The 23728-nt window shown below is 46.9% G+C and overlaps 1 long non-coding RNA gene across 2 annotated transcripts in view; it reads right to left on the bottom strand.

Moving 5' to 3' along the window:
* Positions 1-23728, bottom strand: part of LOC147119718 (uncharacterized) — a 52728-nt gene that overhangs the window by 13125 nt on the left and 15875 nt on the right. Inside the window, exon 1 of one of the 2 annotated variants that reach the window (XR_015078073.1) lies at positions 7262-7326. The exons of the other annotated variant lie outside the window; for it this stretch is intronic. This is a non-coding gene — a long non-coding RNA (uncharacterized LOC147119718). Of the gene's footprint in view, positions 1-7261; positions 7327-23728 lie in introns of those variants that run through there. 2 annotated transcript variants of the gene reach the window in all.

The raw sequence follows: 23728 nt of genomic DNA, 5'->3' as shown, positions 1-23728 counted from the left end.
AGAAACATTAGAGGTGCCATTACAGTACTAGGTGTATTTGATAGGCCACCAACTCGTGGGAAGGATATAGAGGAGCAAATTTTCAGGAAATTTACAGAGAGGTGCAAGATCTATAGAGTAGCGATAATTGGGACTTCAACTATCCTAATATAAACTGGGATAGTAATAGTGTTAAGGGCAGAGAAGGGGAAGAATTTCTGAAGTGTGTTCAGGAGAACTTTCTTCATCAGTACGTTTCTGGCCCAACGAGGGACAGGACATTGCTGGATCTGGTTCTGGGGAATGAGGTGGATCAAGTGGACACGTGTTAGTAGGGGAACATTTAGGGAAGAGTGATAACAGTATCATAAGTTTCAGGTTAGCTATGGAAAAGGACAAGGAGCAATCTAGAGTAAAAATATTTAATGGGAGGAGGGCCAATTTCAGTGAGTTGAGAATGGATCTGGCCCGGGTAAATTGGGATCAAAGATTGGCAGGCAACAGGCTGCCTTTAAAGAGGAGATGGTTTGGGTACATTCCCATGATTCCAACTAAAGCCAGAGTTCCCTGGATGACAAAAGAGATAGAAAAGAAAAAAAGAATTGCATTAAAATAGCAGCTTTAATGACCACCGGATGTTAAAGGTGCTATATAAGATTTTTTGAAGAGTAGTCACTTTTGTAAAACTTCAGGCTAAAAAAACCCTTTTTGCAGTCACTACAAGAAAAACAAAAGTATGTAAATGAGATGCATGTTCAGTCGCATAAAAATAAATTGATCCTGTGACTTCAATTTCCTGCAATAAAAATTACTGCCAAACACTACTCGGTTCAACCATAGTGCATTCCGTCTGTTACTTTGTAGAGAGTCCCTCTGATGATTGCATCACTATGTAGAATTTTAACAATTGAAGTTCTGGATCTGCAGGTGTTCGGTTGTCCTTTGGGAAGAAGCTCTCCATATTATTTGGGCAACTGCATAAAGTAGCTGAGGATCTTCCAAGTTGATTGTCCATGCGGATGGATATTACTTCACGGGCTAAAGACCGTGCCCATTGTGAAGTCGTGAGGCTGATCCAAAACACGTCTGGGTGAACTGTATGGTGGTCATCTGCATTCTCCGCTCCGTCCACCACTGTCATTTGTGTAGTATAGTTATAAGGAACTCGTCTGAATTTTGCTTCCTGAATCATCAAAACCTATAACATTCTGTCAGGTCTGGACAGACTAGATGCAGGAAGGATGTTTCTGATGGCCGGGGAGTCCAGAACCAGGGGTCATAGTTGAAGGATAAGGGGTAAGCCATTTAGGACTGAAGTGAGGAGGAATTTCTTCACCCAGAGAGTGGTGAACCTGTGGAATTCTCTGCCACAGAGGGCGGTGGAGGCCAGTTCATTAAATATATTCAAAAAGGAGTTGGATATATTTCTTAAGGCTAAAGGGATCAAGGGGTATGGGGAGAAAGCAGGGACCGGGTACTGAATTTGGATGATCAGCCATGATCTTATTGAATGGCGGAGCAGGCTCGAAGGGCCGAATGGCCTACTCCTGCTCCTATCTTCTATGTTTCTATGTAATGTAGGAAATGCAGCAGCCAATTTGTACTCGGCAAGTTCCCACAAACAGCACTGTGATAATGATCAGATGATCTGTTTTTGTTATGTTGAAGGAGGGATAAATATTGGCCGGAACACCTTCTTCAGAATAGTGCCATGGGATCATTTATGTTCAACTGAGAGGGAAGACTGGGCCTCGGTCTAACATCTCTTCTGAAAGATGGCACCTCCGACAGTGCTGTACTCCCTCATAGAAACATAGAAGATAGGAGCAGGAGTAGGCCATTCAGCCCCTCGAGCCTGTTCCGCCATTCAATGCGATCATGGCTGATCATCCAAATTCAGTACCCTGTCCCTGCTTTCTCCCCATATCCCTTGATCCCTCGAGCCTCAGTACTGAACGGCTGCAGGGCATTCTGAAGGGGGAGGGTGAACAGTCAGAGGTCGTGGTTCACATTGGGACCAATGACATGGGTAGGAAGAGGGATGAGGTCCTGCAGCAAGAATTTAGGGAGCTAGGCAGCAGACTAAAGAGCAGGACCTCAAAGGTTGTAATCTCTGGCCTTCGTGTACAGGAACAAGGATGTCTTGCTACAGTTGTACTGGGCCTTGCTGAGACCACACCTTGAGTATTGTGTGCAGTTTTGGTCGCCTTACCTGAGGAAGGACATTCTTGCCATGGAAGGAGTGCAGCGAAGATTCACCAGGCTGATACCTGGGATGGCAGGAATGACGTATGAGGAGACATTGTGTCGATTGGGCTAATACTCACTGGAGTTTAGAAGATTGACAGGGGATCTCATCGAAACCTATAAAATTCTGTCAGGCCTGGACAGACTAGATGCAGGAAGGATGTTTCTGATGGCCAGGGAGTCCAGAACCAGCGGTCATAGTCTAAGGATAAGGGGTAAGCCATTTAGGACTGAAATGAGGAGGAATTTCTTCACCCAGAGAGTGGTGAACCTGTGGAATTCTCTGCCACAGAGGGCGGTGGAGGCCAGTTCATTAAATATATTCAAGAAAGAGTTGGATATATTTCTTAAGGCTAAAGGGATCAAGGGCTATGGGGAGAAGGCAGGGACAGGGTACTGAATTTGGATGATCAGCCATGATCTCATTGAATGGCGGAGCAGGCTTGAAGGGCCGAATGGCCGACTCCTGCTCCTATCCTCTATGTTTCTATGTTACTCCCGGTGCCATGTGCTAGTGAGTATATGAATAGGAGGATAGAGCAGATGAATGCGTGGCTAAAGAGTTGGTGCAGGAGGAAGGGTTTTAATTTCCTGGATCACTGGGCCTGCTTCTGGGGAAGGTGGGACTTGTACAAGTCGGACGGGTTGCACCTGAACCAGAACGGGACAAATATCCTTGCGGGGAGGTTTGCTAGCACTGTTCGGGGGGGTTTAAACTAACTTGGCAGGGGGATGGGATACAGAGTGGAGCTATAATAGGGGGTGATGTACAGCCAAATATAGAGGACAAAACAAGTCAGACTGGAAGGCAGAGCAAATATGTAACGGCACAAGGGAGTAGGACAAGGCTGGATGGCATTTATTTTAACGCAAGGAGTCTTACGAATAAGGTGGATGAACTGAAGTTGTTGATGAACACATGGGAGTATGATATTGTTGCTATCACGGAGACATGGTTGAGGGAGGGGCAAGACTGGCAGCTCAATATTCCGGGGTATAGAATCTTCAGGCGGGACAGAGGGGGGGGGGGGGCGTGTAAAAGAGGAGGGGGTGTCACAATATTAATTAAGGAGACAATTACTGCTGTAAGGAGGGATGATATATTAACAGGTTCCTCTAATGAGGCCATATGGGTTGAACTTAAAAACAAAAAGGGGGCTAGCACTTTGCTGGGAGTGTACTATAGGCCCCCAAACAGCCAGGGGGAGATAGAGGAACAGATATGTAGGCAAATCTCAGAGAAGTGTGCAAATAACAGGGTAATTATCGTGGGGGATTTCAACTTCCCCAATATTAACTGGGATAGTCAGAGTGTGAAAGGCTTAGAGGGTGCAGAATTCTTAAAGTGCATCCAGGAGAGCTTTTTGAGCCAGCATGTAGAAAGTCCTACAAGAGAGGGGGCAGTACTGGACCTAATTCTAGGGAATGTGGCCGGGCAAGTGGTAGAAGTGTCAGTAGGTGAGCACTTTGGTGACAGTGACCATAATTCGGTGAGATTTAAGGTAGTCATGGAAAAGGACAAGGATGGACCGGAAATAAAGGTTCTAAATTGGGGGAAGGCCGATTTAAAAATGATAAGGCAGGATCTGGCCAATGTGGACTGGGATCAGCTACTTGAAGGAAAATCCACATCGGAGCAATGGGAGTCTTTCAGAAAGGAAATTGAGAGAGTACAATGGCAACATGTTCCCGTAAAGGTCAAGGGTGGGACCAACAAGCCCAGGGAACCTTGGATGTCAAGGGATATACGAGAATGGATTAGGAAAAAAAGGGGGGCTTTTGGCAGATACAAAGGACTAAAGACAGAGGAAGCCCTAGAGGAGTATAAAAAATGCAGGGGGATACTTAAAAAAGAAATTAGGAGAGCGAGGAGGGGCCATGAAATAACACTGGCGAGCAAAATAAAGGAAAATCCTAAGGTGTTTTATAAGTATATTAAGGGCAAGAGGATAACTAGGGAAAGAGTAGGGCCCATTAGGGACCAAAGTGGCAAACTGTGTGTAGAGCCAGAGGATGTAGGTGGGGTTTTAAATGAATTTTTTGCATCTGTGTTCACTATGGAGAAGGATGATGTAGACATAGAAATCGGGCAGGGGGACTGTGATATACTTGAACATATTAGTATCGAGAGGGAGGAGGTACTAGCGGTTTTAGCAGACTTAAAAGTGGATAAATCCCCAGGCCCGGACGAGATGTATCCCAGGCTACTATGTGAGGCAAAGGAGGAGATTGCAGGGGCTCTGACACAAATTTTCAGAACCTCTCTGGCCACAGGGGATGTGCCAGAGGACTGGAGAACAGCTAACGTAGTACCATTATTCAAGAAGGGTAGTAGGGATAAACCAGGGAATTACAGGCCAGTGAGCCTAACATCAGTGGTACGGAAATTATTGGAAAAAATTCTGAGGGACAGAATTGGTCTCCACTTGGAGAGGCAGGGATTAATTAGGGATAGCCAGCATGGCTTTGTCAAGGGAAGATCATGTCTGACCAATTTGATTGAATTTTTCGAGGGGGTGACTAGGTGTGTGGATGAGGGTAGTGCAGTGGATGTGGTTTACATGGATTTCAGTAAGGCTTTTGAGACTCCGCATAGGAGACTGGTCAGGAAGGTAAGAGCCCATGGGATCCAGGGTGCCTTGGCACATTGGATCCAAAACTGGCTTAGTGGCAGAAGGCAGAGGGTGATGGTGGAAGGTTGTTTTTGTGACTGGAAGCCTGTGTCCAGTGGGGTACCGCAGGGATCGGTGCTGGGTCCCTTGCTGTTTGTGGTCTACATTAATGATTTGGATGTGAATGTAAAAGGTATGATCAGTAAGTTCGCAAACGACACGAAAATTGGTGGGGTGGTAAATAGCGAGGCGGGAAGCCTCAGGCTACAGGACGATATAGATGGGTTGGTCAGATGGGCGGAACAGTGGCAAATGGAATTTAACCCTGAAAAGTGTGAGGTGATGCATTTTGGACGGACTAACAAGGCAAGGGAATACACAATGAATGGTAAAACCCTAGGAAAGACAGAGGATCAGAGGGACCTTGGTGTGCATGTACATAGATCCCTGAAGGCAGCACAACAGGTGGATAAGATGGTTAAAAAGGCATATGGAATACTTGCCTTCATTAGCCGAGGCATAGAATACAAGAGCAGGGAGGTTATGATGGAGCTGTACAAAATGCTGGTTAGGCCACAGCTGGAGTACTGTGTACAGTTCTGGTCGCCACACTATAGGAAGGATGTGATTGCTTTGGAGAGGGTGCAGAGGAGATTTACCAGGATGTTACCTGGGCTGGAGTGCTTCAGCTATGAAGAAAGACTGGGGGTTGTATTCCTTGGAGCAGAGAAGGCTGAGGGGGGACCTGATTGAGGTATACAAAATTATGAGGGGCATAGATAGGGTGGATAGAAAGGAACTTTTCCCCTTAGTAGAGGGGTCAATAACAAGGGGGCATAGAATCAAGGTAAGGGGCAGGAGGTTTAGAGGGGATTTGAGGAAAAGCTTTTTCACCCAGAGGGTGGTTGCAATCTGGAACTCACTGCCTGAAAGGGTGGTAGAGGCAGGAACCCTCACAACATTCAAGAAGCATTTGGATGAGCACTTGAAATGCCATAGCATACAAGGCTACGGACCAAATGCTGAAAAATGGGATTAGATTAGATAGGGCTTGATGTCCGGCACGGACGCGATGGGCCGAAGGGCCTCTTTCTGTGCTGTATAACTCTATGACTCTATGACTGCACTGGAGTGTCAACTGAGATGTATGTGCTCGAGTCCCGGAGTGGGAATTGAACCCACAACCTTCTGACTCAGAGGCGAGTGTGCTGCCCACTGAGAAGGCAAACTAGGTGAGAAATGATATAAGTTAGAGTAAGAAAAGGCCCAAAAAAGGAACAGTCAGTAACAGAACATCAATTAGTCTCCTCTGATCATGGAGAAATCAAATATTTTACACACTATGTGTTTGAAACGAAGCTGATGTATTCGCTGCTCATGATGTGGTCTCCTCTACATTGGGGAGACCAAACGCAGATTGGGTGACCGCTTTGCGGAACACCTCCATTCAGTCCGTAAGGGACCCTGAGCTTCCGGTCGCCTGTCACTTTAATTCTCCGCTCCACTCCCACTCAGACATCACTGTCCTTGACCTCTTGCATTGTTCCACTGATGCTCAGTGTGAGCTCGAGGAACAGCACCTCATCTTTCGATTAGGCACTTTACAGCCTTCTGGACTCAGCATAGAGTTCAACAATTTCAGATCATAACCTCGGCCGCTATCCTATATATATTTTTTATCCACAATTTTTGTTTGTGTTTTTTCTTTTCTCCCACATGGCAGCTATCTTTCATTCTGCCAGCGCAATTTACACTTCATCTAGAACCATCCTTTGATTCTTAATCTGTCCCATTACCATCTCCTTTTGCCTTGAATATCTCTTAATGTCTCTTAACCTCTCCTGCCTTCTATCCTATCACAGACCTTCGCTTTTGTTCTTTCATCCACTCCCCCCTTTCCCAGCCCTACACTTGGTTAAAAATCTGTTCCATTTCCTGCTTTTTTCCAGTTCTGACGAAAGGTCATCCACCTGAAACGTTAACTCTGTTGCTCTCTACACAGATGCTGCCTGACCTGCTGAGTATCTCCAGCATTTTCTGTTTTTATTTCAGATTTCCAGCATCTGCAGTATTTTCATTTTGGGTTATTAACATCAGTAGGAACACACTCTAACTGCCAGAATAAACATGGTTCAGTGCTCAATGCCATCCCAGTAAATCCTGTCCAAATCAATGTGGCCTTTCAATGGCGGGGTTTTTACCCAGCATTCCCCGCGGTGGAGAATGTGCCGCACCCAGATTACAGGAGCCCAGTGCGCAGAACCGCCAGGGTTTGGCGCATGCGCGGTGTGTGTAACGATTGATGAGTGTCGCTACAGACACGTTCTGGTTTATCGCAAAGAAGCGGGCGGATAGAGCGGAGTAATGGTGGGCGGGGAGGCTTCATAAACAACTGGTGCAGGCCGTGAGCTCCGAATATTAACCTGAAGGTCCCGCGTTTGCAGCTTCGGGGCTTCTCCCGGTCACAAGCCCAGGCGAAGGGCCGCCATCTTGATTCAGTGAGTAGCAAAGCGCATGCGCGGTCATTTTGGTCAGGAACAATGAGTGGGCGGGGCTGCAGTGCCTGTTCCCAACCGGGTCCTACTGCCCGGGGAAATAAATCATTGACTCAGTTATTTGATTCAGGCTCGCCATACTTCAGATTTCTCACCATCTCTCCTGAAGGCGCTGGTAAAAGCAGAGCATACGGTTAAAATCCCACACAATTGTAACAGAAGAGCCCCAGAACTGGCCCCCCCTTGTACAGTCTCAGGATAGGAATCTCCATGTACAGTCCCAGGATAGGAATCTCCATGTACAGTCTCAGGATAGGAATCCCCATGTACAGTCCCAGGATAGGAATCCCCATGTACAGTCCCAGGGCTGGAATCCCCGGCTACAGCCCCAGGGTTGGAATCCCCATGTACAGTCCCAGGGTCAGAATCCCCATGTACAGTCCCAGGGTCGGAATCCCCATGTACAGTCCCAGGGTTGGAATCTCCATGTACAGTCCCAGGGTTTGAATCCCCATGTACAGTCCCAGGGTTTGAATCCCCATGTACAGTCCCAGAGTTTGAATCCCCATGTACAGTCCCAGGGTTGGAATCTCCATGTACAGTCCCAGGGTAAGAAGCCCCATGCAGTGGCCACAATATTTGGAAGTATAGTGAACAGTGAGGAGGACGGTGATAGACTTCAAGAAGACATAGACAGGCTGGTGAAAGGGCTGGACTCGTGGCAGATTAATTTTAACGCAGAAAAGTGCGAAGTTGTACATTTTGGTACACTGCTTTGAGCATGCTCAGTGTGAGTGGTGGAGATGGACTGAGGCGGAACAGGTGGATCGGGAGGCGGGAGGAGATTGTGGGCACGGGGGAGCAATTGGACCCGTGGGTGGGCCGGGAAGTTCCATCAACATCTGGGGTAGGCCTCAGGCCCCAAGTAAGAGCCCCGCGTTTGACCCGCCGTGACAGGCCCGGGTGAGCGGGACCACTGGCCGCCATCTTGGTCAGGTAGGATCGCGGCACATCCATGGCCATCTTGATACAGGAGAAGTGAGTGGGCAGTGACGTCCGGTGGTTGTGAAAGGTGCTATATAAATGCAAGTCTTTCTTTTCTTTCTGTTGTTTACACTTTAGTCCCACACTCCTAATCTTTGACCGCGGCGGGGTGGGGGAGGATGGGGGTGGGTGTGGGTAAGTTGGCGGATTGCTACTTGGGTCTGCTCTTGGGTCTGTCTAAAACAGCAATCTGTAGGCCCAGTATTGGCGGGGCCCATGGGGCGGTCGCTCTGGCTGCCTCCCTCTCTTGTCCGTGCCCATGTGGCCCTGGAGAGGGAGCACGCGCTGTCCACTGGTGCGCTTGATACCTTCCCAGACTGGAGGGCACCGCTGGATAAAGAGGCGATAATCGATCCTCACATTCACATTATGATATTATTTGTGTCTCTGTATTGTACAGTTATTATGGTATGTTTCATTCTTGTGATGCACTAGGGCCCTTGCCTTATCTTGTTCCCATCTGGTGACACTGGGGCAACTTAGTGTCACCCCTACAGTTAGTGAAAGAGGCCCAATCTTAATCGGTGGACAAAAGTTAAATTTACTCTTCACCAATTGGGGATTTCAATGGCAGTATGTTTCCCCAGAATTCCTGGCGGTGGAGAATGTGCCCTATCAATGACGACAGGCCCGCATGAGCTGGGTCACTTGCTGCCATCTTGGACAAGGAGGGATCATGGCTCATGCGTGGCCATCTTGGTACAGGAACAAAGAGTGGGCAGGGCTTCAGGGTCCAAGTGACCAGGAGAGACAATCATTGACTCATTGATTTTACTCTCACTTTGCACAAAGCAGGTCTAGAATTGAACCCAGCCAGAGGAGAGGGAGGGAGAAAACTGAGAGTATGGGAGGAAATGTTGGAGATGGTGTGATGGGTTTGGATTTCAGCACTGAGAGGAAGGAGAGTGTGTGGGACGGGGATTTACAGCTTTGGGGAAACATCAGAAGAAAGAATGCTCCATATTTCTGCCCTGTATTTACAGTGATGAGTTCTGTAAACTCCTTTTACAGGGTATTAGAAGGGGAGGATTTGCAGACGGGAAACTCAAACCACAGATCACGTCAAGATCTGACAGAGTCACTCGATTACTCAGGACCTGAATGTCATCAGCCTTTGAATGTGGAAGGAGAAATGTTTGCCTGATCTGTCTGTGGGAAAATATTTCAAAGATTAGTGTGACTGGAAAAGCGCCGAGACACACAGACCCGAGTGAGAGTGTTCCAGTGCACTGACTGTGAAAAGAGCTTTAACCAGTTACACATCCTGAAAAAACATCGCACTATTCACAGCGGGGACAAACCGTACACGAGTTCTGTCTGTGGACGAGGCTTCAACTGATCGTCCAACCTGGAGAGACACAAGGACACCCACACCACGGGGAAATGTGGGAAAGGATTCAGTTACCCATCTGAGCTGGAAATTCATCGGCGCAGTCACACTGGGGAGAGGCCATACACCTGCTGTGAGTGTGGGAAGGGATTCACTCAGTCATCCCTCCTGCTGAGACACCAGCGAGTTCACACTGGGGAGAGGCCGTTCACCTGCTCTGAGTGTGGGAAGGGATTCGCTCAGTCATCCAAACTGCTGACACACCAGCGAGTTCACACTGGGGAGAGGCCATTTCAATGTTCTGATTGTGAAAAGAGCTTTAAAAGCACAAGGGATCTGCTGAGACACCAACACACTCACACTGGGGAGAGGCCGTTCACCTGCTCCATGTGTGGGAAGGGATTCACTCAGTCATCCAGCCTGCTGACACACCAGCGAGTTCACACTGGGGAGAGGCCGTTCACCTGCCCTGAGTGTGGGAAGGGATTCACTCAGTCATCCCACCTGCTGAAACACCAGCGAGTTCACTTGTGACGGCAGGGGTTGGATTCTGCTGTTATTGCTGCTGTTAATCACATCCAGGACTGAACCATGTTCATTCTGACAGTTGGGGTTTGTTTCTGCTGATGTTAAACTCCAGCCCAGTGAAAGGGGTTATTAATATTCTGGATAAATGTCAAACACTCAGTGAATCGAGTATTTGATGTCTCTGAGATAAGAGGAGACTAATTGATGTCCTGTTACTGACTGCTCCATTTCGGGGCCTTTTCTCCTTTCTAAGTCTAGATAATTTCAGTTCTCATACCTTCTGTTACTCTCAAGTCCCAGCTCCCCATACCTTCCAGAGTGCGTGTAATAGAAAATGACTGAACATTAATCCCAGTATAACTTTTGCTGTTATGAAATCAAAAAGTCTTGAATTTCTATCCCGCATTTCACAACTTCAGGACGTCCCAAACACTTTACAGACAATGAAATACTTTGGAAGTGTAGCCACTGTTGGAATGTAGGAAATGCGACTGCCAATTTGCACACAGCAAGATTCCACAAACAGCATGATGGTATTGAGCAGATAATCTATTTTCCTGATGTTGATTGAGGATGGAAGGGGATGTGTAAAGAGATGGTCTGTGTATGGAGATGTGAAACATGGAAACAGTGTCTGTGTGATAGTGACACAGCCTTGTGGTGACAGTCAGATCAATGCACAGATATCTCAGGTTTGAGCAGGGCCAGATCACCGATGCAGTAAACAAGTTCAGTATAACTCTCGCCAGTGTAGCCGCAGCTTGTTACAACAGACCTCGGGAGAAGAGAGCTCTGAATCCACTGTATTATCCCTGTCAACGGACGGGGAACTATACTCTGTATTTTTCCAATGCTGCTAATAAAGTCAGTAAAAGACAATCTGTTGTTGTGAGCTTGATTATCTGGTGTCTGAAACCACAAGACTCAATTTTTAGAGTCAACAAGATGACCAAGTGAACACATCATGACTCAATACACCAGCTCTATATTAACAGGAGAAAGTCTGTTATCAAACTCCTCGAGTAGATGGAATAGAGAAAGATCACAACTTGAAGAACATCTACAATCTGTTGTAAATACCTTTCAAATCCCGACTGGTACAAACTGTCAGTTTCATTTCAATCAGAAGGCAACAGAATGAAGAAAGGTCCCAACTCTAAGAAACAATCAAATCATTTGTAAATATTTTTCAAATTCTGACAGGTTCCAAAAATCAATGGAAGATGAAAGAGGGTTGGAGAGTAGAGGTAAAAGAGGAGTTGGGGTGAGGGGGGTTGGAGAGTAGGGGTGAAAGAGGAGTTGGGCGAGGGGGTTTGGAGAATAGGGGTGAAAGTTGGGGTGAGGGGGGTTGGAGAGTAGGCGTGAAAGAGAAGTTGGGGTGAGGGGGGTCGGAGAGTAGGGGTGAAAGAGGATTTGGGGTGAGGGGGGTTGGAGAGTAGGGGTGAAAGTGGGGTTGGGGTGAGGGGGGTTCGAGAGTTGGGGTGAGAGTGTTGGAGAGTAGGGGTGAAAGAGGAGTTGGGGTGAGGGGGGTTGGAGAGTAGGGGTGAAAGAGGAGTTGGGGAGAGGGGGGTTGGAGAGTAGGGGTGAAAGAGGAGTTGGGGAGAGGGGGGTTGGAGAGTAGGGGTGAAAGAGGAGTTGGGGTGAGGGGGGTTGGAGAGTAGGGGTGAAAGTGGAGTTGGGGTGAGGGGGGTTGGAGAGTGGGGGGAAAGAGGAATTGGGGTGAGGGGGGTTGGAGAGTAGGGGTGAAAGAGGAGTTGGGGTGAGGGGGGTTGGAGAGTAGGGGTGAAAGAGGAGTTGGGGAGAGGGGGGTTGGAGAGTAGGGGTGAAAGAGGAGTTGGGGTGAGGGGGGTTGGAGAGTAGGGGTGAAAGTGGAGTTGGGGTGAGGGGGGTTGGAGAGTGGGGGGAAAGAGGAATTGGGGTGAGGGGGTTGGAGAGTAGGGGTGAAAGTGGAGTTGGGGTGAGGGGGGTTCGAGAGTTGGGGTGAGAGTGTTGGAGAGTAGGGGTGAAAGAGGAGTTGGGGTGAGGGGGGTTGGAGAGTAGGGGTGAAAGTGGAGTTGGGGTGAGGGGGGTTGGAGAGTGGGGTGAAAGGAGTTGGACAGGGGGTTGGAGAGTAGGGGTGAAAGAGGAGTTGGGGTGAGGGGGGTTGGGGAGTAGGGGTGAAAGATTTTGGAGAGAGCGGGGTTGGAGGGTAGGGGTGAAAGTGGAGTTGGTTTGAAAGAGGAGTTGGGCGAGGGGGGTTTGGAGAGTTGGGGTGAAAGAGGAGTTGGGGTGAGGGGGTTGGATTGTAGGGGTGAAAGAGGAGTTGGGGTGAGGGGGTTGGAGAGTAGGGGTGAAAGAAGAATTGGGGTGAGGGATTGGAGAGTTGGGGTGAAGGGGTTGGAGAGTAGGGGTGAAAGAGGAGTTCGGGTGAGGGGGTTGTAGAGCAGGTGTGAAAGAGGAGTTGGGGTGAGGGGTTTGGAGAGTTGGGGTGAAAGGAGTTGGGGTGAGGGGGGTTGGAGCGTAGTGGTGAAAGAGGAGTTGGGGGAGGGGATTGGAGAGTAGGGGTGAAAGTGGAGTTGGGTTGAGGGGTTTGGAGAGTGGGTGTGTGAGGGGGGTTGGAGAGTAGGGGAGAAAGAGGAGTTGGGGTGAGGGGGTTAGAGAGTGGGGGTGAAAGAGGAGTTCGGGTGAGGGGTTTGGAGGGTTGGGGTGAAAGAGGAGTTGGGGTGAGGGGGTTAGAGAGTGGGGGTGAAAGAGGAGTTCGGGTGAGGGGTTTGGAGGGTTGGGGTGAAAGAGGAGTTGGGGTGAGGGGGTTGGAGAGTCGGGGTGAAAGAGGAGTTGGGAGGAGGGGGTTTGGAGAGTCGGGGTGAAAGAGGAGTTGGGATGAGGGGAGTTGGAGATGTAAGAAAGGGGGAAATCTTAATTTGTAAGTCTCCCTGCTAACTAACATGAACTAAATCAGCTGATTCTATTATTAATTGTAGTTTAAAGATTTCATTGTGTTGTTGCTGCCCTTATAATCATGTTTTTAAAACCAATGTAATCTGCCCTGGATAGAAGGGGTTCGATTTTAAATGCCGGCCTTGGGCCTCCCTTGACACAGATTTTAAAATGAGGAACAGACGGCTTGTCTGTGAGACACAACTATCAAGGTCAGATGTGGTGCCACTGTGTGAAATGTTAAATCTGCCGAGAATTAAAGAGATTGGCAAACGGCAAGGACACCATATCTCTACTGATGGAGACATGTTCCCTTTGTGTTGCCATAACTACCCCAGATATGGGTCTTGATGGTCAGGAACAGCTGATGTCAGGGTGTCGTGAGATGAGGAGCTGACAGGGGCAGGCGGGATCATTAGGTACGGGGTATCCCTGTGATTGGACAGGACGGTTTCAGGTCTGAGTCAATGATTGGTTTAACTGGTCCCCACAGGCTTTGCTGGGAAGAAGAAGTATAAGAATGGCTCTCTCAAACACTTAGGCTGTAGAAGCATTCGGCTTGAAGCTTGGGAACCTCCACCAGACGCCCCGAGGATGGTTTCAGGTTGGCGGAGGACCCACACCCATCACACCGGGCGGATGAGCAAGCCTAGAGGTCAGGTCCGATGTGGGGTTGACCTGTGGAGATCGTGTCTTCTACCCAGGGCCCAACGGGTAATATAAACCTATATTGCACCTTGTTTAACTACTGCTCTGATGCTGTAATGTATAGACGCTCACCGTCCCTGAATGAAATATAATAACTCACTAACACGGGTAAAGTCGAATATTTCAGAACTCGGGAGTGAAATGGTTAACTGGCACAGACCCAGAAACTCAACAAATTGGCGACCATGGCAGGATGACTTGACAGATAGTAATTAATCAACATTTTGTTCAGTGGAACTGGCGTCCTGAGATCTGTGGCCCAGTAATTTTTCTCGGCCAGGCTATTGATCCAGGAAGGAGAATCTCGGGGCGGTGGGGGGGGGGGGTGTAGGACTAATCTCCTACCACTAGTTGAGCGATCGGTTTGCTCAGCATGGCTAACCTGACAGAGCGTGCTGGGGACAAGGAACATGGGAAGCTGCTCCCTGCCACTGACTTGGTATCATTCCTCGCAAGTCCAGAAGGCGACTCGTACTGAAAAGCAGTCGATTGGGTCCAGAGTCAAATTGATGAGGGCAAGTTCAAATTGGACAAAGGGAATTGTATATTGGCTTACGCAACCCACCTCTGCCCGCAGACATGAGAAAGGAACAGGTGAGAGAGGAGAAGGGGAGGAGGGGACCGAGTGTAACATATCAAAGTTTGCAGATGATACTAAGATGGGGGGGAAAGTAGTGAGTGAGGAGGACATAAAAACCTGCAAGGGGACATAGACAGGCTAAGTAAGTGGGCAGAGATTTGGCAGATGGAATACAATACTGGAAAGTGTGAGGTTATGCACTTTAGCAGGAAAAATCATAGAGCAAGTTATTATCTTAATGGCAAGAAACTGGAAAGTACTGAAGTACAAAGGGATCTGGGGGTCCTGGTGCACGAAACTCAAAAGGTTAGTATGCAGGTGCAGCAAGTGATTAAGAAGGCCAATGGAATGTTGGCTTTCATTGCTAGGGGGATAGAATATAAAAATAGGGAGGTATTTCTTCAGTTGTACAAGGTATTGGTGAGACCGCACCTGGAATACTGCGTACAGTTTTGGTGTCCATACTTAAGAAAGGACATACTTGCTCTCGAGTCAGTACAAAGAAGGTTCACTCGGTTAATCCCGGGGATGAGGGGATGGACATATGAGGAGAGGTTGAGTAGATTGGGACTCTACTCATTCGAGTTCAGAAGAATGAGAGGTGATCTTATTGAAACATATAAGATTGTGAAGGGGTTGGATCGGGTGGATGCAGGGAAGATGTTCCCGATGATGGGTGAAACTAGAACTAGGGGGCATAGTCTTAGAATAAGGGGCTGCTCTTTCAAAACTGAGATGAGGAGGAACTACTTCACTCAGAGGGTGGTAGGTCCATGGAATATGCTGCCCCAAAAAGCTGTAGAAGCTACATCATTACATAAATTTAAAACAGAAATAGAGTTTCCTAGAAGTAAAGGGAATTAAGGGTTACGGGGAGCGGGCAGGAATTTGGACATGAGTCTAGGTTCGGATCGGTCATGGCCCTATGGGTAGCGGAGTGGGCCCAGGGGCCATGTAGCCTGATCCTGCTCCTATTTCGTGTGTCTAATTCTGTTAGATTCAGGAGATGGTTCTGTGATAGTGGATTGGCGGTTAGGATCAGATCAGCCATGATCTTATTGAATGGCGGAGCAGGCTCGAGGGGCCGATTGGCCTACTCCTGCTCCTATTTCTTATGTTCTTATGTTCTTAAGCATAAAGAGCAGGAGAGACAGTGGGAGCGAGAGAGGTGAAAAGATCTAAGGTGCAAGCTAACCTGTCTGAGAACTCAGCAAAGGGAAAAAAACATTGAATTCGGGAATAAGTTGCTGAGACGACAATTTAAAAGGCGAAAAAAAGAAACTTAAAGTTATAGAAGCAAAAGACAGAAAGGAGAAAAGCAAAAGTGGCAGTGAGAGAAATCAAGGGTTTAAATCAAACATGGCCACAGTAAATAATAATTCTAAAAGGTCTAAGAGTGTTAAAAAAACAAGCCTGAAGGCTTTGTGTCTTAATGCGAGGAGCATTCGTAATAAGGAGGATGAATTAGCTGCGCAAATAGATGTAAACGGATATGATATGATTGGGATTACGGAAAAATGGCTCCAGGGTGACCAGGGCTGGGAATTCAACATCCAGGGGTATTCAATATTCAGGAAAGACAGGCAAAAAGGAAAAGGAGGTGGTGTAGCATTGCTGGTTAAAGAGATTAACACAATTGTAAGGAAGGACATCAGCTCTGATAATGTAGAATCTGTATCGGTAGAGCTCAGAAATACCAAGGGACAGAAAACGTTAGTGGGAGTTGTATACAGACCCCAAACAATAATGCGGAGTTTGGGGATGGCATTAAACGGGAAATTAGAGATGCGTGCAATAAGGGCACAACAGTTATCATGGATGACTTTAATCTACATATAGATTGGGCTAACCAAATTAGTAACAATACTGTGGAGGAGGAATTCCTGGAGTGTATACGGGATGGTTTCCTGGACCAATATGTCGAGGAACCAATTAGAGATCAGGCCATCTTAGACTGGGTATTATGTAATGAGAAAGGAATAATTAGCAATCTTGTTGTGCAAGACCCCTTGGGGCAGAACGATCATAATATGATAGAATTCTTCATTAAGATGGAGAGTGAAGTATTTGACTCGGAGACTAGGGTCCTGAATTTAAATAAAGGAAACTACGATGGTATGAGGTGCGAGTTGGGTAGGATTGATTGGGGAATGTTACTCAAAGGGTTGATGGAGGATAGGCAATGGCAAACTTTTAAAGATCACATGGATGGACTACAGAATTTGTTCATCCCTGTTTGGCATAAAAATAAAACAAAAAAGCTGAATCAATCGTGGCTAACAAGGGAAATTAGGGATAGCATAAGATCCAAGGAGAGGACATATAAATTGGCCAGTAAAAGCAGCAAACCTGAGGATTGGGAGCAGTTTAGGATTCAACAAAGGAGGACAAAGGGATTAATTAAGAAGGGGAAAATAGCATGTGAGAGTACGCTTGCAGGGAACATAAAAACTGACTGTAAAAGCTTCTATAGATATGTGAAGAGAAAAAGATTGGTGAAGTCAAGCGTAGGTCCCTTGCAGTCAGAATCAGGGGAATTTATAATGGGGAACAAAGAAATGGCAGACCAATTAAATACATACTTTGGTTCTGTCTTCACAAAGGAGGACACAAATAACCTCCCAGAGATGTCGGGGAACATAGGGTCTAATGAGAGGGAGGAACTGAAAGAAATCAGTATTTGTAGGGAAATGGTGTTAGGGAAATTGACGGGATTGAAGGCTGATAAATCCCCAGGGCCTGATAATCTACATCCTAGGGTACTTAAGGAAGTGGCCCTAGAAATAGTAGATGCATTGCTGGTCATCTTCCAAAATTCTATAGACTCTGGAGCAGTTCCCATAGATTGGAGGGTAGCTAATGTTACCCCACTTTTCAAAAAAGGTGGTAGAGAGAAAACGGGGAATTATACGCTGGTAAGCCTGACATCGGTAGTGGGGAAAATGCTAGAGTCCATTATAAAAGATGTAATAGCAGAGCACTTGGAAAACAGTGACAGGATCGGACAAAGGCAACATGGATTTACAAAAGGTAAATCGTGCTTGACTAATCTACTGGAATTTTTTGAGAATGTAACTGGGAAAATAGATAAGAGAGAACCAGTGGATGTGGTGTATTTGGACTTTCAAAAGTCTTTCGATAAGGTCCCACATAAGAGATTAGCGTGTAAAGTTAAGGCACATGGGATTGGGGGCAAGGTACTGACTTGGATAGAGAACTGGTTGGCAGACAGGAAGCAACGAGTTGGAATAAATGGGTCTTTTTCTGAGTGGCAGGCAGTAACTAGTGGGGTACCGCAGGGATCGGTCCTAGGACCCCAGCTATTCACAATATAGATTAATGATGTAGACAAGGGAACTAGATGTAATATCTCCAAGTTTGCAGATGACACAAAGCTGGGTGGGTGTGTGTGCTGTGAGGAGCATGCTGAGAAACTGCAGTATGATTTGGACAGGTTGGGCAATTGGGCAGATGCATGGCAGATGCAGTATAATGTGGATAAATGCGAGGTTATCCACTTTGGTGGCAAAAACAGGAAGGCAGATTATTATCTGAACGGCAATAGATTGGGGGAAGGGGAAGTGCAACGAGACCTGGGTGTCCTTGTGCACCAGTCGCTGAAAGTAAGCATGCAGGTGCAGCAGGCGGTTAAGAAGGCACATGGTATGTTGGCCTTCATAGCGAGAGGGTTCGAGTACAGCAACAAGGATGTCTTGCTGCAGTTGTACAGAGCCTTGGTGAGACCACACCTTGAGTATTGTGTGCAGTTTTGGTCGTCTTATCTGAGGAAAGATGTTCTTGCCATGGAGGGAGTGCATCGAAAATTCACCAGACTGATACCTGGGATGGCAGGAATGACATATGAGGAGAGATTGGTTCGATTGGGCTTATACTCACTGGAGTCACAGTTTAAGGATAAGGGGTAAGCCATTTAGGGCAGAGTGGGAGCTCGAGCTTTGGATGCCCCATCTTTCCTCCTTATGGGAATATGCTTGGTTTGTACCCGGTGTCAAATTTTATTTTATAACTCTGCCGTGAAGCACATTGGGACATTTTACTACATTAAAGATGTTATATAAATACAAATCATTGTTATTGTCTGAAACTAACAAATTCCACAGTGAAAAAGTAACAGTATTTTTACTCCCAAATATTAAATATTTTGTTCCACAAGATTTAACTGCCTTTATTCATGAATTTAAAATGTCTCTGTTAAAACCTGAGCCAGTGTGTTGTGAGACAAAGAGCCTTGTGTCCAATAAGGGGACTAAAGGCCCACAGCCTCCCCTGGCCCCGGGCCCTGAACAAGGGACTGGAGAAACTCGCTGCCCTGCAGATCAGCCAATCAGCCGGCACTAGTCCCGCCCCTCGGGCTCCCCGATTGGTTGGAGGACCTGCCGCCAGCTCGCTCCTCCAGCCCCGCCCCGCTCGCTCCCTATTGGTTGGAAGCTCCCATCAATCAGGCCGCGGGCCCGGGTCACATGTCCCCGAGGAGCCCACATGCTCCGTCCAACTGACGCCGCTTGGTCCGGGGCCTTGCAGACGCTCAGGTTTTTCTATTTCTCTTTATTCTCTCCCGATCCACCCTCCCCCCACCCCACGCGATTCTCTACCCAAATATTTTGTATCAGTCTTTACAGTAGAGGACACTAAAAATATCCCAACACTGGTCAAACGGGGGGCTATGGGCGGGAGGTGCTAAACACGATTAAAATCACTAAGGAGATGGTACTTGGTAAGATAATGGGACTAAAGGCGGATAAATCCCCTGGACCTGATGGCTTACATCCTAGGGACTTGAGAGAAGTAGCGGTAGGGATTGTGGATGCATTAGTGGTAATTTTCCAAAACACCCTGGATTCAGGAAAGGTCCCAGCAGATTGGAAAACTGCTAATGTAACGCCCTTATTTAAAAAGGGAAGTAGACAAAAGGCTGGAAACTATAGACCAGTTAGCCTAACATCTGTGGTTGGTAAAATGTTGGAGTCCATTATTAAGGAAGCAGTAACAGGACATTTGGATAAGCATAATTTAATCGGACAGAGTCAGCATGGTTTTATGAAGGGGAAGTCATGTTTGACAAATTTGCTCGAATTCTTTGAGGATGTAACAAACAGGGTGGATAAAGGGGAACCAGTGGATGTGGTGTATTTGGACTTCCAAAAGGCATTTGACAAGGTGCCACACAAAACATTACTGCACAAGATAAAAAATCACGGGATTGGGGGTAATATATTGGCATGGGTGGAAGATTGGCTCTCTAACAGAAAACAGAGAGTTGGGATAAATGGTTCATTCTCAGGTTGGCAATCAGTGACTAGTGGTGTTCTGCAGGGGTCAGTGCTGGGACCCCAACTCTTTACAATCTATATTAACGATTTGAAGGAAGGGACCGAGTGCAACATATACAAGTTTGCCGATGATACAAAGATGGAAGGGAAAGCAGTGAGTAAGGAGGACATAAAAAACCTGCAAAAGGACATAGGCTAAGTGAGTGGGCAGAAATTTGGCAGATGGAATATAATGTTGGAAAGTGTGAGGTTATGCACTTTGGCAGAAAAAATCAAAGAGCAAGTTATTATCTAAATGGATAGAAACTGCAAAGTGCTACAGTACAAAGGGATCTGGGGGTCCTGGTACATGAAACACAGAAGGTTAATATGCAGGTACAGCAGGTGATCAGGAAGGCCAATGGAATGTTGGCTTTTATTGCAAGGGGGATGGAGTATAAAAACAGGGAAATCTTGCTTCAGTTATACAGGGTACTGCTGAGGCCACACCTGGAATACTGCGTACAGTTTTGGTTTTCATATTTAAGAAAAGATATACTTGCTCTCGAGGCAGTTCAGCGAAGGTTCACTCAGTTGATTCCGGAGATGAGGGGGTTGACTTATGAGGAAAGATTGAGTAGGTTGGGCCTCTACTCATTGGAATTCAGAAGAATGAGAGGCGATCTTATCGAAACATATAAGATTGTGAGGGGGCTTGATCGGGTGGATGCGGTGAGGATGTTTCCACTGATGGGTGAGACTAGAACTAGGGGACATAATCTTAGAATAAGGGGCTACCCTTTTAAAACTGAGATGAGGAGAAACTTCTTCACTCAGGGTAGTAAATCTATGGAATTTGCTACCTCAGAGAGCTGTGGAAGCTGCAACATTAAATAAATTTAAAATGGAGATAGACAGTTTCCTAGCTGATAAGGGAATAAGGGGTTACGGGGAACGGGCAGGGAAGTGGACGTGAGTCTAGGTTCGGATCAGCCATGATCCTATTGAATGGCGGAGCAGGCCCGAGGGGCCGTATGGCCTACTCCTACTCCTACTTCTTATGTTCTTATGAGGAGGAATTTCTTCACCCAGAGAGTGGTGAACCTTTGATTTCTCTACCACAGAAGGCAGTTGAAGCCAATTCATTAAATATATTCAAGAAGGAGTTAGATGTATTTCTTAACGCTAAAGGGATCAAGGGTTATGGGGAGAAGGCAGGGACAGGGTACTGAGTTTGGATGATCAGCCATGATCTCATTGAATGGCGGAGCAGGCTCGAGGGGCCGAATGGCCTACTCCTGCTCCTATCTTCTATGTTTCTATGCTTAACAGACAGGAAACAGAGAGTAGGAATAAATGGATATTTTTTGGGGTGGCAGGCGGTGACTAGTGGGGTACCGCAAGTATCAGTGCTTGGGCCCCAGCTATTCTCAATATTTTTCAATGATTTGGATGAGGGAACCAAATGTAATATTTCCAAGTTTGCTGATGACACGAAACTAGGTGGGATTGTGAGTTGTGAGGAGGATGCAAGGAGGGTTCAAGGCGATTTAGACAAGTTGATTGAGTGGCCAAATACATGGCAGATGCAGTATAATGTAGATAAATGTGAAGTTATCCACTTCAGTAGGAAAAACAGAAAGGCAGAGTATTATTTAAATGGTGATAGATTGGGAAATGTTGATGTACAGAGGGACCTGGGTGTCCTTGTACACCAGTCACTGAAAGCAAACATGCAGGTGCAGAAGCAGTTAGGAAGGCAAATGGTATGTTGGCCTTCATTGCAAAAGGATTTGAGTACAGGAGCAAGGATGTCTTACTACAGTTACACAGGGCCTTGGTGAGACCACACCTGGTGTACTGTGTGCAGTTTTGCTCTCATTACCCAAGAAAGGATATACTTGCCATAGAGGGAGTGCATCGAAGGTTCTCCAGACTGATTCCTGGGATGGCAGGACTGTCGTATGAGGAGAGATTGGGTCGACGAGGCCCATATTCACTAGAGTTTAGAAGAATGAGAGGGGATCTCATTGAAACGTATAAAATTCTGGTAGGACGAGACAGACTGGATGCAGGGAGGATGTTTCCTCTGGCTGGGGAGTGTAGAACAAGGGGTCACAGTCTCAGGATATGGGGTAGGACATTTAGGACTGAGATGAGGAGAAATTTCTTCACTCAGAGGGTGGTGAACCTGTGGAATTCTCTATCACAGAAGGCTGTGGCGGCCAAGTCACTGAATATATTTAAGAAGGAGATAGATAGATTTCTAGACACAAAAGGCATCAAAGGGTATGGGGTGAGAACGGGAATATGGTATTGAGATAGAGGATCAGCCATGATCATATTTAATGGTGGAGCAGGCTCGAAGGGCCGAGTGGCCTACTCCTGCTCCTATTTTTCTGTTTCTAATGGTGCCGGGGTCCTGGCCGCACGTCCGCCAGCTCCGACTCGGGGCCTGAGACCCGCACTCGGTGTTACTGAGGGATTCCAACCCTGGGACTGTGCATGGGGATTCCTATCCTGAGATTGTACAAGGAGGGCCCAGCTCTGGGGATCTTCTGTTACAATTGTGTGGGATGTTAGCCAAAAGCTCTGCTTTTCCCAGCGCCTTCAGGAGAGATGGTGAGAAATCCGAAGTGTGGAGAATCTGAATCAAATAACTAAGTCAATGAGTAACTCTCCAAGGCAGTAGGACCCGGTTAGGAACAGACACTGAGGCCCCGCCCACTCTTTGTTCCTGTACCAAGATGGCCGCTCATGTGCCTTGCTACTCACTGAATCAAGATGGCTGGGCCGGTGACCGGGAGAAGCCCCGAAGCTGCAAACGCGAGACCTTCAGGATATTATTCAGGGCTTGCAGCCTACACCAGTTGTTTATGAAGCCTCCCCACCCAGCCACCGGTCCATAACTCTGCACCGTCCGGCCGCTTCTCAGTGGGCTCCTGTAGTCTGTGTGTGGCACATGCACCCCCGCGGGGAATGCTGGGTAAAAGCCCCGCCATTGAAAGGCCACATTTGTGAATAGAGCAGGATTTACTGGGATTGCATTGAGCACTGAACAATGTTCATTCTGGCAGTTCGACTGTGTTTCTGCTGATCTTAATAACCCCTATACCTGGGCTGGAGATTGATGGCAGGAATGACGTATGAGGAGAGATTGTGCTTATACTCGCTGGAGTTTAGAAGAATGAGAGGGGATCTCATTGAAATTTATAAAATTCTAACAGGGCTAGACAGACTAGATGCAGGAAGGATGTTCCTGATGGCGGGGGAGTCCAGAACCAGGGGTCACAGTCTAAAGATAAGGGGTAAGCCATTTAGCACACAGGAGAAATTTCTTCACCCAGAGAGTGGTGAACCTGTGGAATTCTGTACCACAAAAGGCAGTTGAGGCCAATTCATTAAATATATTCAAGAAGGAGTTAGATATATTTCTTAAGGCTAATGGTATCAAGGGATATGGGGAGAAAGCAGGGACAGGGTACTGAGTTTGGATGATCAGCCATGATCTCATTGAATGGCGGAGCAGGCTCGAGGGGCCGAATGGCCTACTCCTGCTCCTATCTTCTGTGTTTCTATATTCAGCATAAATACTGAATAAATCAGCTTTGTTTCAAACTCACAGTGTTCGAATATTTGACCTCTTCATGATAGGTAAAGATTAATTGATGTTCTTTTGCTGACTGTTGCATTTTTGGGCCCTTTCTTACTCTAACTTATATCACTTCTCACCTCGTTCACCTTCTACCACATCAAATCCCAAGCTTGTTCCGTTTGGGTACATGGCTTGTGGGTGTCATAGACTGAATTAAAGTGTCTCCTTTTTCCCTCTCATCTAGGACAATGGTTTAAACTAGGAGCGGGAAACTATAACATACTGTATTAAATTTATAGCATAACTAGTTAAACTAATTAATATAACTATAAATAATCGTTGATTAAAGATTTAATTAAATAAATAAAATAAGGTTAGACTAAGATATAGCAGGGCAGGTTGTGCAGTAAATGGGAGTTTATGA

Source organism: Somniosus microcephalus, chromosome 4, assembly GCF_052327205.1.
Source record: "Somniosus microcephalus isolate GS21.2 chromosome 4, FLI_Smic_1.0, whole genome shotgun sequence".
In the NCBI taxonomy this organism is placed as follows: domain Eukaryota; kingdom Metazoa; phylum Chordata; class Chondrichthyes; order Squaliformes; family Somniosidae; genus Somniosus; species Somniosus microcephalus.
The sequence above is the reverse complement of the archived record's forward strand: the minus strand, read 5'-3'. Positions and strand labels throughout refer to the sequence as shown.